This window comes from Lontra canadensis, unplaced genomic scaffold, assembly GCF_010015895.1.
Source record: "Lontra canadensis isolate GAN:19392208 unplaced genomic scaffold, GSC_riverotter_1.0 scaffold55, whole genome shotgun sequence".
NCBI lineage: Eukaryota > Metazoa > Chordata > Mammalia > Carnivora > Mustelidae > Lontra > Lontra canadensis.
In genome coordinates this window covers 6,116,389-6,133,732 of record NW_022631049.1, presented here as the reverse complement: position 1 = coordinate 6,133,732, position 17,344 = coordinate 6,116,389, and the positions used below count along the sequence as shown (strand labels likewise).

Sequence of the window (17,344 nt, the reverse complement as noted above, 5' to 3'; positions counted from 1 at the left end):
CATACAGATCAGTACTAATTCAGCTCTATACCAATGTCTTCATGCTTCAGATTATTCTTTGTCTTGGGCAAAGGGTGACCATTTTTGTTTCATTTGTTTTTAATCTTTGAAATCTGCATTCTTCACCCTCCTCTTCTCTGCAACCTGGGGTTCTTTTTTGTAATCCTTAGTGGCTTTTTTTTTTTTAAAGATTTTATTTATTTATTTGACAGACAGAGATCATAAGTAGGCAGAGAGGCAGGCAGAGGCAGAGGGAGAAGCAGGCTCCCTGCCGAGCAAGGAGCCCGATATGGGACTCGATCCCAGGACGCTGGGATCATGACCTGAGCCGAAGGCAGCTGCTTAACCAACTGAGCCACCCAGGCGTCCCCCTTAGTGGCTTTTTGAGAAGTTCTTGATCCTTCTCCTTTCCTCCAGCTTGCTCCTGCTTCCACAAGATAGAGCCTCCTGCTCGGCACCTCATTGTATCCTCTCTTGCTCTAGCTTGGAGCTTCCCCCTTACCAACTTAAATAGAATCCTCTTTTTCTTCTTAGCCCTATGGCTCATTTAGTGCCCCCTCCCCAGTCTTCATCTCTTTAGGTGGAGGACCCCATCACCAAGGCTATAAATGTACCCCTTCCCCCATAGCAAGTGCCGATGCGTCTATCTCAATGGAGCATGGGACAGGTCCTTAATTTCTAGTTTAGACGATTGAAATGATTTATCTTAAAGATGGTATCTAAAGGCAAGTCAACAAGCATTTCAGAAAATATCTGGAGCCAGATGAAATTCATCCAAGGGCAGAAGAGGTTCTTTGCCTTTGCCAGGCAAGGCTTCTTTGGCCATATATACAGGATTATTACTCATTAATCAAACTAATTTGTTTACCAATATTAAAGATGTTTCAAAAATTGGCAGAGCATACTACCTTGCTCTAATTTGACAAGGTATATTATGTAAATTACATGTTCCAGATATTAGTCTTATTTTTTATTTTAGAACTGTTAATAAGATAAGGCATTGCTCGTAGATGGAGAAAATGGGTTGTTGTAAAGTCAAGTTGCTGGAATGTTTCTTGCTATGTCACTCAGCCTCCTTTAAATTTTTTCCCATTTTACAACAATTGCTCTTTATATCCCCTTATTCAAGTCTTGTTTTATGTGCAATAAGTTTTCCATGTGTGAAGCCTTCCTTGAAAATCTTTATTAAACTTCTTGGAGTTTGAAATCCAGTGTAGTCATGAACGGTTGCTCAGTGAGCAGGTTGGTTTTCCATGCGGGAGAACAGGCTCTATTCAATCTTTACTCTCTTCAGTGGAGATATCAGTGGTGTTATCAAAATGGGACTCCACTAGGTTTAAATAATGAAAGTTTAGCTGGGAGAGATGTTACATAAGCCAAGAAATAAATTTCTTCTTCTGTTTTTCTACTCACAGTAGGATTCTAGAACAGAATCTCTGCAGGAGTTTGGGTAGTTACAATCTTATCAAAGTTACATACAGAATATTTTTGGTTTTGAATTGATATTTCAGTGGCTGCTTTGTTAAACTCGGGATGGAAGTTGAAGGGAGAAAAATAGGAGGGAGTATCTGGAGATGTTTTCATGCATTCTGAGACATTTTAGTTTGATTTGCTTCTATTCTAGGATAATGTGGACCCAGAATTTTTTATTTTCCTGGATACTTGCATAATGCTTATAGTTTATCCTCCTTTTGACTCTACCAAATATAAACTGGTTTGAAAACAGTATATTCTCAGGTAATGTTTTCTGTGGATGGGTCCTGCATATTACTGTTCAGACATTGTGTAGAGCTGAAGAAAGTACCACTTCTGCCCTGAAAAACATAGAGATACAGGCATCAAAGAACATTTTTTCTTTTTTCTTTAATTTTTGATTAATTAATTAATTAATTTCGGTTATTATGTCCAATCAGCCAGCATATAGTACATCATTAGTTTTTGAAGTAGTGTTCAGCGATTCATTAGTTACGTATAACACCCAGTGCTCATCACCACATGTGCCCTCCTTAATACCCATCACCTGGTTATCCCCTTCCCTCACCCCCTTCCCTTCCATACCCCTCAGTTTGGTCCCCAGAGTTCAGAGTCCTCATGGTTTATCTTCAAAGGACTTTTTTTTCAAAGGCTTTATTTCTGTTCTCCTTCTAAAACCAAAAGCTGTTTAGGGCTAGGTTATATTCTGTGGGGGAAGAGGACAACAAGTAAAATGGTGGAGCTACAACCCTATGTTTTGAGGAGTGGTTGAAGAAACTTAGAGTTCTTTAGGTTTGAGGAAAAGTTGGGGAGGCATAAGTGCTGTTTTCAGCTATTGACAGGCTTTCTCTGCGAAGAAAAATGTCTACCCAGAAGACATGGACAGAGAAGAAATGGGTTGCTTGGCAGAGTATGAGTTTCCCAACCACTGGAAGTGTTCAAACAGATGCTGCTGGCTGTCACTCAAAGTTATTACATACTGGACTCCTTCACTGAGTGAAATGTAGGAGGTTCTCGGTGGGGAGAAGGGCACTACTGCAAAGATGCTGTGATCCTATGAGAAGATTTCAGGGGGAAGCAGCAGAGAGAGGTGAGGTCAGAACTGTTGGAATGCATGGGAAAAACTGGGCTCTTGTCTCAGCTCTGCTACCATAGTTTTGGGTGTTTGGGATAGATCTTTTGGTCTTTTTCAGGCTTTCCCTTTATTTTTGTAAAATGAAGTTTCGAATGCATCGGTGTCCTCCAGGGTTCCTTCTAAATCAACAGTTTTAAGATAGTTGTTTTCCCAGCCTGCACATTTGCTAGTTAGTGTACTAACTGCAGGCCCCAAAACACTGATGTGCCTAAACCATAATAAAAGAGCGGCAGAACAATATGCTTTTTGGAGCCCATAGGACATACCATACACAGGATTTGTTTTTGTAAGGAATCTTCCAGAGACTTATCTCATTCCATACTCTAATTCAGTGCTTGTTTATATGCAATAAGCCCATCAGTAATTTAATATAAAACGTAATCTTGGAGGTTACACTGGTTAATTTAATTAAACTAGCATGCATTCTGGGTCTATTTTGAGTGAAACATCAAGAATATAAAGATGAAAAAAGAAGACACCATTTCTGGCTTCAGCAGATTTACAGTCTAGTGGGGAATCACAGCTAGAATAAACAAACAATGGTGCAACACCCTGAATTAGGTTTAAAGATACAGGCACCGCAAAGGACACAGTCATTTGGTCTTCCTGGTGGGACAGGGATGGGCTTTGCAGAGCAGTTGTCTTCCTGGTGGGTCCTGACATGATGGGCAGGATTTTGCCTGTTGGAAAAGGTCATTCCAGGGAGAGGGATTATTCTGAGAAAACACACAGAGGTTTGAAAATACATGACAGGTTTAGAGAACAGTGAGTATCTCTCTAGTAAAGCCAACTATAGTATACCTGGGAGGTGTGTTTAGTAACCAGACTAGAAAGGCGGTTTGGGGCTGACTTGGAACGGGTCTCAAATGTTATGGTAATAGTTTGAGTCTTAATCTTGAGGTCGTGGAATCTTTTACGCATGATGTATGTATGTAGGTCTGTGGTTCATATGGCTAACTCTGTTAGGAGTTGTAGAATGGGTTGGTGCTGTGGCGAACCTGGCAGTATCCAGCCTAGGTGTGCGTGTGTGTGTAATAATCAGTGCTCAACCATGTTCTTGAAATGATCTCAATCTGAACCTCACTATCCTGTAAGTTTATTATTAAAGTAGCTTAGCTCAGGGATACCTGGGTGGTTCAGTTGGTTAAGCAGCTGCCTTGGGCTTGGGTCACGAACTCAGGGTCCTGGGATTGAGCTCCGCATCGAGCCCCACATCTGACTCCCTGCTCAGCGGGGAGCCTGCTTCTCCCTCTCCTGGTTTGTGCTCTCTGTCACTATCTTTGTCTCTCTCTCTCAAATAAATAAACAAAATCTTAGCAAATATAAAGTAAATTAGCCCAGCTACAGCCTCTTAAGCAGAGCTCCAAATTGTATTTTTAAGAAATTAGAGAGTTGAAACTTGAATTAGGCTTTCATAAAAAACACCAGGAAGGAGGAATGAAAGAAAGAAGGAAAAAAAGAAAGAAGGCAGGCAGACATCAATTTGGAATCTTTGCAGAGGTTCAGCCTGCTAAGAGTCTGACTCAAGCACTAAGAATGGAATGGTGAGGACTTCTGAGGTTTAAGAAGGCTTTTGGAAAGGATAATGCGTTAAATCCTAGGCTTGGTAATTTGGGGAATGCCTGCAGGACATCCTGGAAGGGATCTGTGTGTCAGATTAGAATTTGGGCTTATAGACACACACTTTGTAGCCCTCGGTGACAGTTGAAGCCATGAGAATACACATACCATCTGAAGGAATGGAACCTAAACACAGATTCTTGAGGAATAAAAAACTCTGAGAGGTGAGCAGAGAAGTGGAGCTCCAAGAGAGTGGGTGAAGTGATAAGAAGAGAAGCCTAAATCAGAAAATGCTGGCGATGACTTAGGTATGTAGAAAGAAAAGTTGAAGAATAAGGATGTGTGATGTAAGTTCTAGCTCTGCCCAGAGGTTTGGGTATTCCGAGTTTAAAGGACCATTCTGGGATCTGAGCAAGAGTGTCTTTGGGAGAAGGGACCTAAGTCATTTCCGCATTCAGGGGTGGAAATAGCCCTCAGGAAGATCCCACTTTTTATGCTCTTTTTTCTTTGCTCACCAGGCAACCCTTTGACCTATAATTTCATCTTAAGTGGAGCAACCCCAAGATATAAGATTGACTGTAGTTCTGTAGATACAAATTGGTTTTAGTTCCTGGCCCAGGAATAACCATTATAATAAAAAAAAAGTTGGGGTCCTGATTTATCACATATCTTATTGGTGGAAAAAGCACATAGATGTCACCCAGCCCAGCCCTCAGGACTTCACATCATCCTGGGTTATAGAGTTACGTAGTACAGTGTTGGACCTGAACCTCCTAACTCAGGGCCAAAAGCTTTTTTTTTTTTTTTTTTAAAGATTTTATTTATTTATTGACAGAGAGAGAGAGAACACAGGTAGGCAGAGAGGCAGGCAGAGAGAGGGGGGAAGCAGGCTCTCTGCTGAGCAGAGAGCCCGATGTGGGGCTCAATCCCAGGATCCTGAGATCATGACCTGAGCCAAAGGCAGAGACTTAATCACTGAGCCACCCAGGTGCTCCGCAAAAGCTTTTTTATATTTACTCTGCCTTTGTGCCTTATAGCTTCTGGCTGATTGATTGATTTTTAAAGATTTTTTTTTAAATTTATTTACTTGACAGAGAGAAAGAGAGAGATCATAAGCAGGGGGAGTGGCAGAACAGAGGGAGAGGGAAAAACAGGTTCCCAGTCGATCAGGGAGCCTGATGCAGGGCTCGATCCCAGGACCTTGGGATCACGACCTGAGCTGAAGGCAGATGCTTAACTAACTGGGCCCCCAAGGTGCCCCTAGCCTCTAGCTGATTTAATTATAATGACCTAATCCCCCAAAGTCTAAGCATCTTACGGTAAACTTTAAATATCATATTCTTAAGCCCCGGAATAGTATTTGGATGGTGGTGGCCTCACAAAGATGCACCAGTAATTGAGGTTCAGCTTGAACCCATCATCCTATCTCTTTCATGTTTTACAGCATCAGAATGATCCTGGTTAACCCATGAAAAAAATTGAGCTTCCTATGACTCTGATCTGGTGAGGTAGCTCTTACCCTAAGCAAGTGTGCCTGGAGGAGACAAAGGTGTCTCAAGAGGCAAAATTTTCTGGTAAAAGTGATCAGTACATAGCATGCCATGAAATCAGAGCTTTGTTGCACAAGACTTTGCAATATGGCACCTGCAAAGTGCCAGAATAAAAGCACTAATATTCTGTGCCTCAAAGCCCTACTTCTCTAGTCCTTGTTTGCTGTGCTAATTAAGAGACTTTCACAACTCCCTCTTGACCTAAATGTGTAAAATGTTGCATGTTGTTTTGGCTCTTCTAGTAGCTTTTGTTTGGCACATTCTGAATTTATAAGGTCAAATGTAATTAGCTCCAGATATCTAAGCTTCCATTGGGAATAATGTCAAGCAGCAGTGCATCTCAAAATTGGCTGATAAAGTCTCTGATATTTTTGTGTCTTTCACAAAATGTTTAAATCTCTAAATTGGCCTCAATGTTGGAAGGGTAAATGGGGAGAAGTTGGAGGGAGTAATTGGCCTGAGTTAGGTACTTCTGCTCAAGGTTGGGAATAAAGGACCCCTTTTAGATAGATCTGTCATAGTTGTGTTTTAAGATCAATACTCATGCCTACCATGTGGAGCCAGACCCCTGGCTTTCAGGCCTACAACGGTTTGACCCCATGTAATCTTCCCTTGATGTGCAGTAATTATCAAGTGGAATGCCTAGTGCAGATGGCCTCCCGTGTTTCAGTGCACAGCCCTTCTGGGTAGGGACGCTATGCAGCAGAGTGATGTGGGCATGTAAGTGGGTGGAAACTTTCTAATGTGTCACAATAATAACAATGCAGAATCCTTTTGCTCTTCAGTTTCCCCTAGAACTTCAGCCCACGCAGCAGCCTACTTAGTTCACAGTCCTATGTGAATGCTAGAAAATTAGCAGCTGATAATGAAGAATGCCATGGGAACCAGTGGGAAAATAATAGCTTACTCCAAGGATATAATGAAATGAAATTAGCACAGACAGTAAAACAGACGATTTATGCTGGTGTTTTTTTTTTTTTTTTATAATGAAGAAACAACCAGTAAATGCTTCTAGTAGAGAAATATGAGAATCGATTAGAATCCCATCTGTTTTGGAAGGGGGTTTTATTCAGAAATTAATTCCAGAGAAAGTTCTGACTTTCTACTATGGAATTAGAATAGGTAAAAGGCAGCTATTTTATGTGAATATGATGATAATTTTGTTCAGTGTTGTTATCTAAATGGCTGCATGTGGTCTGAACTTTAGACCAGGCTAATGCTGGATAATTGATTTTACTGTTAGAACTAGACTTGATGCTCTTAGCTGAAATGTCAGTGGATTTTCAGTATGCCCAGAAAATTCTTACTGACAGGGTGAACTTGTGTCTTTGTGGATAAATTCCTGAATACCCAAAAATATATTGTCTGAGAAACTGGGCATTTAAAAGACCCTTACTTAAGTCTTCTTAGTTCTGGATGTCCCATATGCTGCTTAGTCTTTGAGCATAAAGCTCTACATACTACTTTTTGGGGTCAAAAGTTAAAATTTGAAGTCTTCATAATAATCTTTAAAAAATATTTAACTGTACTAAACTGGAAGCAAAAGGTTTTTATTTATTTATTTTTTTTTTGAGGATATTGAATTGGTAAAAAATAATTTTGTTAAAACCTCAGTCTCACTGTGTGGGCAGTCTTCTGTGAGTTGAAAAATAAAGAAGTTATAAACAAATCAAAATTATATTTCAGCCCAAATGCTTTCCAAATGCATTTGTTTTGGAGAGTTGAAGAAAGTTGGATATCTTTCTTTGATATTTTGTCTGCCTAAAGTAGACTTGTCTCTCAATTTCTCTCATTTATAAAAATATTCTCTTTGTGCTTAAAAGCTAAATTGCCACATTGATTCAACAACCATTCCACTGCAATGATATACAGGTATATTCTCTGATGTTTCAACATGACATGTTTTAATTTGGCATATGTTTCTAATTTTATCATACAATTATATTAAATTCAGCAATGTTAAAGTTATAATGATATGATATCCATGCTAACTGATTGATTTTTTTTGACAAATGGCGTATAAATTGTATAATGCCCATAAACTACTCAGATAAATTCAACCCTGTAGGTATGCCATTAAAAACCCGACAATCCAAAAATGTTGACTGCAGCCTTATAAATCATCAGCATTATCTAGTTTCTTTTGCTTCTTTTCTACCCTCTTTCTCTTCTGGGAAGATGTGGGGAAATGGAGAGGTTGGAGACAGTGGAGTATAGCTCAAGTGCTCAGAGAAACTCAGGTGAGAAAAGTCTCAAAGTCTCCTTCCATGGACCTGTTGGTACAGTTCAACCAGTTTCATCATTAAATGCTTTTTCTGAGCCAACCATATGAGCATTAAGGGAAAGGAGAGCAAGACTGCTGATCATTCTTGGCTTCTAGAAGTGTGTACGTGCGTGCGCGCGCACGTGTGTGTGTGTGTGTGTGTGTGTGTGTTAATGCAAAGGGAGAATTAACATTTTAAACGTGTAAAGAAGACAGGTTAGGTTACTTAATTCTCAGAAGAAGATGGACACATTTCAACACACATATATTATTATATTAAAGATAGCACCCCGTGTATACCCCCAAATGCTGTGTTCTCAACTGTTTTGAGAAATGATTGGTTGCTAGTGACTCCATATGTTGCTATGTTTTATTTTGGAACATGTTAAAATATCACTTAGGTTTCATTAAGCCATTTTTTGAAAGATCTATTTTTTCCTTCCAAAGAATTTGTTTGAATATGTGGTTTAACATATCCTGGTTAGCTATTACTGGGAAGGAAATTTAAGTGGAAATACCCATTTTTCTTTAAAAAATATATTTTATATAAAATATTTTGCATTTCCTAGTCCTAGAAGTTTTTAGAAAAATGATGGACTGTCCATGAAGGTTGTTGAGGTTATAATAACTAGCCTCAAATTTAGACACTGGAAAAACAATATGCTAAGTATCAAAAGCTTTGTTCTTTGATTATTATTATTATTATTATTTTTAGTTCTAGAAGCATTACCAAAGGAAAAAAGGAAAATTAAAGCCCTCAGTTCAAGTTGTTCTATGCTTATTTTAAAAAGTGACTTATTTAATTTTTTAGTTGATTATAAAAACACAGCTAATGATATAAATGAGTTTAATTGTATGGATATTTTAATATTAAAATTTGTGCACTGAAGTAGCTGTCTATGGAGTTGGCACATTGGTGTTCAACTCTGAAAAGTTTCTCATTTCTTACCTTTTGTTCTTTTTGGTAGTTGCAAAGAAAGTCTGAACATAAACTATAGGTCAAAGGCCTCAACAACTCTTTAGTGGAGCCCAACTTGGAGTTTGAACTCACAACCCTGAGATGGAGACATGAGCTGAGATCAGGAGTCGGACCCTTAACTGACTGAGCCACCCAGGTGCCCCAGAACTCAACTCTTAGTGTCCCAAAATCACCTTTGAAGATATCTCCTTGTTTTGCCAAAGCCTATTGATATCTAACTCAATAGTTTCTATGGTCACCTCCTCACCTGAGGATCCTGACTTGGGTCCACCTGACTGGCACACACCTGTGCTGTACTCAGTTTACCTCTGCTCTGACCTTGTTCACAGTCCTCCCTCGGAGGCTTCTCAAACCCTCACATGGATGGATCCCTGGAAGAGGATGTAGTCATGCCCAGGCAATCCTGAATCCTTTTTTTAAATTTACTTTTTTTGAGACACAATTGACATGTAACATTGTGTAAGTTTAAGGGATGCAACTCCTTGATTTGAGATATTTATATATTGTAATATGATTACCACCATACCATTTGCTAACCCATCTATTAAATCACGTAATTATCATTTTTTTTTCGTGGTGGGAACAATTCAGATCAAGATTCTTAGCAGCTTTGAAGTTTATTAATAGTACTGTTTTGTCTGTAATTGCTGTGCTGTGCATTAGATTAATCCCAGAATTTAAGGTGAACAAACTTGGGCTCAAGTCAGGGACTTTTGCTGCATAACCATGCTTGAGAACATCATACAAACAAGTTCAAAGTCATGCTACTTTTTACAGGGATGAATGAAATTGAGATTATATCTCTGAAAACAGGACTTTCAGGCTGATGGATACTCAAAGATGGTAGAGTTGTATTTACCTCAGGCTTTCCTTGTGTTTTTAATGAAATTCCTAATGTTCCTCCAAGTGATGTCAAGAGAGTTTATTCCTGAGAAATTATAATTTATTTTTAAATTATTTCTGCTGTCATTGATCAGTTAATTCTGATCCCCCCTTACCATTTTGTTAAGTAAAATTTCAGTTTCCTCTCATCTTATTTCTAGCTTTTGAGAGTCAAATGACTGTAACTGGTTAGCCTTTTTTTTAACCTTTTCAACAACCATGGAATGAAATTTACAAACATCTAGTGACTATGTGACATGCAGAGACTTCTCTATTTATGTCACTGTATGCTCTGTCTTCTCCTTGAGCCATTGCTTGAAAATCAACAGATGGGGCTATCCAGTGGAACATAAGAGATATATTTAACTTTAAGGAAGTTTTCAATAGAAACTATGTGACCAAACTTCATAGCCTTCTAATTTCCAATTTAGCAATCACTGGAATAATTAGATGAGTTACTTTGCAGATGGCACTTACGTTTCATGACATATGTGCCCTTGTCATCTGTAGCAGATGATACATGTAATGCTTGCTCTTCACTATAGCATTTGTATATATGGGATGCAAAATGAATTTAAGCTTCCCTGCCAAGGTCTCTAATTTTGTTTAGACCCAAATGCAGCATCAAACCCTCCTTGGCTTATACTGATAGAGCTGTTGGCTTGCTGAGTTCAGTGTTACACATTGGGGGTAGAGCTGTGCAGACTCCAGTTCTCATAACCTATAATATTTAAACTTTTATTTTTAATTCTACATATTGAATCATAAAATTACAGAATGTTTAAACATGAAGAAAGTCACTTCCCAATCAAATTGAAGACAATTATTATAATTCTTTTCATATTTTTTCCAGTCTTTATTAAAACGATGTATTTGCAATTTAAACTTTCTGAGATAAAATCCATATTCTATAAAACTCACACCCTTTTAAAGTGTAAAATTCAGTAGTTTTTAGTATATTCACAAAGTTGCACAACCATCATCACTATCTAATTCCAGAATAACTTCATTACCTCAAAAAGAAAACCCATACCCCTTTTCAGAAACCACCCCCACCTTTTGGGAACAACTCATATACTTACTGTCTCTATGGATTTGCCTATTCTGGACATTTCATTTAATGGAATCATACGATATGTGGCCTTTTGTGTCTGACTTGTTTCAGTTAGCATGTTTTCAATGTTCATCCATGTTGCAGCATGTACTGGAGCTTTATTTTTCATTGCAGGATATACAACTGTATGGCTATATCACATTTTATTTATCAGTTGATGGACATTTGGGCCACATCTACTTTTTCAGTATTATGAATAATACTGTTATGAACATTCATGAGCACATTTTTGTGTGAACATATATTCTCAATTCTCTTGGTTGTATACCTAGAAGTGGAATTGCTAGATTAGTGTTGGAATTTTAAACCACTTTTTCTAAAAAAAAAAAAAGGACAGTTTGTGTATAACCTTGGGAAAACAATTGTTACAAGTCTGGGGTCACTGCCAGCTTCTTAGCCATTGCTATCATACTCTACTCATCTAGAAAGCACATAAGCTAACCTACAGTTTAACATAGCATTTCTCCAGCAGCCCCTCATACACCTGTTCAGACTTCCCATTAAGTACTGATAAACACATAGAAAAAGATAGAATTCGAATTGATAGATTCTAGGAGGAACATGAACTCTGTTGAAATAACCAAACTTGCAAAACTAAGCTTTCTTTCTGCTTTAGCCAGATGTGTACTAATTCCTAGAGTTTTCTACCATCCAACTTGAAAGGAGGCAAAAAGGCAATATATACACACCCCTGCCCCCCCATGTGCCACTGACTCAGATATTCAGAGTTTACAGTAATTAATATGGTGTAGTGGTTAAGAGCATATTTTTACCTATTTACTTGAGTGACAATGTGTAGTCTGTATTTAAGAAGATCTATCAGAATGCAGAAGAAAAAAACAAAGAGGAAAAAATTTAAGTCAGTAGCCAAAGAAATACTTACCCAGTTTAATATAGAAATAAGAACAGTTGGAATAGAGGAAATTGCCAAAGACATAACTGAAGAAAACTCTCCCAAGCTTTACAAAAGCCATAGATATTTTGGTGGCAAATCTGGGTTCCAGGGGAAAAAAAATCAACAAAAGATACTCACAAAAAGATACCCTCTGGTAAACTTTTTGTGTTAAAAGATTCTAGCAACATTTGGACCAAAACATTCTGTTGCCCAAAGAAAAAGTAGAAAAAAGTCAGCTGCAGCATCACACTTATTTATAAACATTACAGATTAAGAAGTAATGGAGCAATATCTACACAGCTTTTATGAGAAAAAAATACTGACACCTTCTTTAGAATTTTATACCCATCCACAGTTAACTCACTGCCGCCAAATTTATTGTTAACAAATAATTTCATCTCCAAAAAACAAGTTACTTTGAGAAACACAAGGGTTTATTCCCTCAATTTTTTTTTTTTTCATCTTTGGAGATTATATTGAATAATTTCTTCGTGTTGTTTCCATTCTGGAATCTGAGGGGTTTTATATTAAATGCATTAATATCAGCATGTAAAATAGTATTTCAATGATGATAGTTAAGAAAAAATTTGTAAGAAAAAAACAAAAGGTTAGCACTGATGGGTGGTAAGATTCCATGTGATCTTTTTTTTGTATATTTCCCATTGTTATCAAAATATTCTACTACTTGAATGAATGATTTTTTCTTTAACATCTCTACAAATAGTAGAACTTTTAATCTAATAAAAATGTTTTATTAGAAGGTAAAATCAATATAGACAATTTAGTATTTTCCCAGTAATCAAAATGACTGGAAGTACACAAAATCTTAATAATGGTTGTATTAATTTTTTCTATATTTTGCAGATTTTATTTAATAAGCCTCATGTTGCTTTATTTTATTTTATTTATTAATTTGTCAGAGAGAGAGAGAGAGAGAGAGAGAGCACCCAAGTGCACACAAACAGGGGGAGGAGCGGGCAAAGGGAGAAGTAGGCTCCCCAGTGAGCAGGGAACCTGATGCAGGGCTTGATTCCAGGATCCTGGGATCATGACCTGAACCAAAGGCAGATGCTTAACCAACTGAGCCACCCAGCCATGCCCTCAAGTTGTTTTCTAATGGAAAAATATACTTTGTTCAAAAATAACAAATTAGTTTCATTAACAAATGACATTATGTGCAAATGTTTCTGCATATGAATGATAGATGAACTCTCTTTTTCCTAAGTCTTAATGTTATGTAAATCCAATCCTGTGTTGTTTAGTGTTACTGACCCACTTGGTGTTTATCTTTCCTTTCCAGAAGTTTTCTTTCTTTCTTTTTTTTTTTTCATTGACTGGTCCATTTATCAATGGCTGAATAAAGAAGAGTTCAACATATATTCAGGTAGCAACTATTTGTGGAGTCCTACCCTATGTTAGCCACTGAGAGTACAATGAGTAATTGAAGTACAGTTCTTATGAAATTATGTCTTATTTGAAAACTGTTGGAAAAGCTGCCAGGGGTGCAGTGGCAGGGAACACATAGTAGAATCATCTAGCCTGGTCAGGAGGAACAAGTAAGGTTTTCAGAAGAAGTACAGTATCAGAAATAGCCAGAAGAGAGGTAAGCATTTACCTCTCTTGCCTCATATAGTTGAAATAGCTTATCCAAAGGTTTGGAGATGTGCTATGTTTGGGGGACCAGAAGTAGGTGAATATACTGGCAATAAAAGTTTAATGCTGAAAAAAAAAAAAGCTTGATGTTGAGGAGTGATGAGCAATAAAGGCTGAAATCTCTAGCTAGGTCATGAATGGCTTTATAAAATTAGTTAATGAATTTGAATTTTGTCCCATGGGTAATGGAAAGCTACTGGAGGGTATATTCATTTCCTAGCATTACCAAGACAAATTCTCAGAAAATTTATGGCTTAAAACAACAGAAATTCACTATCTTCTAGTTTTTGATGCCACAAGTCCAAAATCATGATGTTAGCAGGGTTGATTCTTCTGGAATCTCTGAGGGAGAATCTGTTTTGTGACTCTATCCTAGCTCCTGGTGGCTGCTGGCAACCCTCTGTGTTCCTCAGCTAGAGGTTTTGTAACTCCAGTCTCTGCTCCTATGTTCACTGGCTTTCTTCTCTGTCTTTTCCTATTTGGGCTCTTGTAGGGGCATTCATCATTAAATTTAAGGACCTCCCTTATCCAGGATGATCTCATCTCAAGATCCTATCCTAATTACATATGCAAAGACCTTTATTTCAAATTAGGGCACATTTCTGAAGTTTGGGTGGATGTATATTTTGAGGCGGGGGCCACACTTCATTACAGAAGGTTTTAGGAGAGCAGTTGAGCAAATCAGACTTGTATTTCGGAAGGATTTCCCTGGCTACTGTGTAGGGAAAGGATTTAAGGGGGTAATTCTGGAGCACATGGAGATCAATGGGAGTCTGGGTAAAGGATGCTAGTGGCTTCAGAGGTAAGAAAGTAGAGATGAGTATAAGAAATACTCAGAAGATGGTTACAAAGGGGAAAAGAGAAAGGGCTACAGTTGAGGAACATGTGGTAGTGAAGAGAGGCTATGAAAGGTTGGGAGGTATTTGATGCGTTTTTAAGGCAGGTGAAAAAATGTATTTACAAGGGGAAATAGCTGAAAATACATGTATGTGGGGTAAAAACAAAGAGAGATAATTGTTTTGATCAGAGGGATGGAGATAGGGTCCAGAGCACAGACTGTGAACAAAGCAGTGCATGCATGTCATATCTGAATGCTGCTAGATATTTTTAAAAAGATTTTATTTACTTGAGAGGGAAAGAGAAAGAGAGGGAGAATGATAATGAGCAGAGGCAGAGGGACAGGAGACTCCCTGTTGAGCCTGGAGTCCAACTCAGGGCTCAATCCCAGGACCCTGAGGTCATGACCAGAGCTGAAGTCAGATGCTTAACTGACTGAATCACTCAGGTCCCCTGCTATATCTTTTTTTTTTTTTAATTAAAGTTTAGTTAATGTAAATGTTACGTTAGTTTCAGGTGTACAACATAGTGATTTGACAAGTTTATACATTATGTCGTGCTCACCACAAGTAGCTCCCATCTGTCACCATACGATGCTATTATAACACCACTGACTATATTCCTTAGGTTATACCTTTCATCCCCGTGACTTACATATTCCATAACTAGAAGCCTGTACCTCCTACTCCCTTCCACCCATTTTGCCCACCCCTCCCATCTGGCAACAATCAGTTTGTTCTTTGTATTTTTGGGTCTCTTTTTCTTTTTATTAACATATAATGTATTATTTGTTTCAGGGGTACAGGTCTGTGATCCATCAGTCTTTCACAATTCACAGCACTCATCATAGCACATACCTTCCCCAGTGTCAATCCTCCAGCCACCCCATCCCTCCCACCCCTTCCCTTCCAGCAACCCTGTTTGTTTCCTGAGATTAAGTGTCTCTTATGGATGGTCTCCCTCTCTGGTTTCATCTTGTTTCATTTTCCCCTCCCTTCCCTTATCATCCTCTGTCTTGTTTCTGGTTTCATCTTGTTTCATTTTCCCCTCCCTTCCCCTATCATCCTCTGTCTTGTTTCTCAAATTCCTCTTATGGGTCTATTTCTGCTTTTTTTTTTGTTTTGTTTTTTTAGCTTCCACATATAAGTGAAATCATATAGTATTTGTCTTTCTTAGTCTGACTTACTTTACTTAGCGTAATATCCTTTAGGCCCATCCATGTTGTTGCAAATGCCAAGATCTCATTTTTAATAATATTCCATTGGGTATATATCCCATATCCCCTTTATTCACTTATCAATTGATAGGCACTTGGGTAGCTTCCCTATCTTGGTTATAATAAATAATGCTGCAATAAACATAGAGGTGCATCTCTTTTTTTAAATGACTGCTCCTAGATATTTTAACAGTTCTGCAAAGATAATGATGGTGATATTGGGGAAGAAGGTTATTTCGGTTTGGGAACTCACTGTAAGTCAGGTGCCACACCAATTATTTTCCATGCATTACCACAGTTAATCTTTGGTATAGCTGTATTTATTATTTCCTTTCATTACTTCAGAAACTGAAGCGCAGAGAGGTTAAATAATTTGCTCAAGGCCATGCAGATCATAAGTGGTAGAGAGTGATTTCTTCTCAGTCAGTATAACTGCCGAACCAATGCCAGTTAGAACTACTACCTACGCTCCTCTGAAGACAGAGGGAATAATCAATATGTACATACTATTTTTTCATGGTATATGTTGGCTGTGATAGCAGACACTACTATCATTTTGTAGACTACCAAGCTACTATCTTGTCTGCTATTTTTTGTTTGTTTGTTTGTTTGTTTGTTCTTTTATTGGCTTGCCACTGGATTGGTTCTGTGAGGCAGTACCATTTATTTTCTTTATCTTTCCATGGCATTGGAACCCGTTTGAACCATCCTTTGTCCCTGTATCTGGATGGTAGGATGAGGTAAATATTATCCCTTCATATTATCAGTCTATTAAACCTGCCCAAGAATTAAAGCTGCATGTAGGAGGTTCATTTTCATAAGCTTTCCATATATCCAACTCCCTTGAATAACTCTTATTGACACCTGCTCTATAATTCCTTAATCAGGTTGCTTTCTGGGTTTCTTTACTGAGTGTTGTCTCGGCTCAAATGTCATTTCCTTACAGAAGTCTTCCTTCAATCTTGAATTAGTTCTTGTCTTCCTGGTACATGCACCTCATAGATGAACTCAATGGCTGGGAATCTTTAAGGTACACTGTGTAGCAGTGAACCAAGGTCAAATAAAGCTCAGAAGCTCAGGAGATTTTGATGATGATGAGGAAGATGGGATTTCATTTTTTTTAGAGTTCCAAAATATTAACCAGTCAAAATATACTTCTGCTTTCTTACATGGATTAGAATTTTCTTGTCACCATTGGCAACACATTGCATAGTTGGATTTGCAAAACTATATCCAGGAAATGAATTTTTCTCCAAATGCAAATATTGATAAATGAAGATGTCTGAAAGTTTGTCTCGAGTGACTATTTTTTAAGTTTTAGGCTGCTGTGTTTTTAAGGGACTTGCTTTTTTTCTCTTTTTTGAATTTCTTTTCAGTGTACCAGAATTCATTGTTTATGCACCACACCCAGTGCTCCATGCAATACGTGCCCTCCATAGTACCCACTGCCAGGCTCACCCAACTTCCCACCCCGCGTCCCTTCAAAACCCTCAGATTGTCTCTCAGAGTTCATAGTCTCTCATGGTTCATCTCCCCCTCCAATTTCCCTCAACTCTTTTTTTTTTTTTTTTTAAGTGAGAAGAAGAGACAGAGAGCAGAAAAGGGGAGAGGTGGAGGGAGACGGAGAAGCAGACTCCCTATTGAGCTCGCTGAGCTGGAAGACCGACTTGGGGCTGGATTCTAGGACCCCGAGATCATGACCTGAGCCAAAGGCAGATGCCAACCAGGAGTTGCTAAGGGACTTGCTTTTACAACACTGATCAGCCATTTCTAGCTCAACCCACTTG

The 17,344-nt window shown here is 38.3% G+C and overlaps 1 protein-coding gene across 1 annotated transcript in view; it reads left to right on the top strand.

Annotated features, from left to right (window-relative positions):
- The window catches only part of SYT16 (synaptotagmin 16), a 260,532-nt gene that overhangs the window by 100,556 nt on the left and 142,632 nt on the right, over positions 1 to 17,344 (top strand). The gene's annotated exons all lie outside the window — the stretch shown is intronic.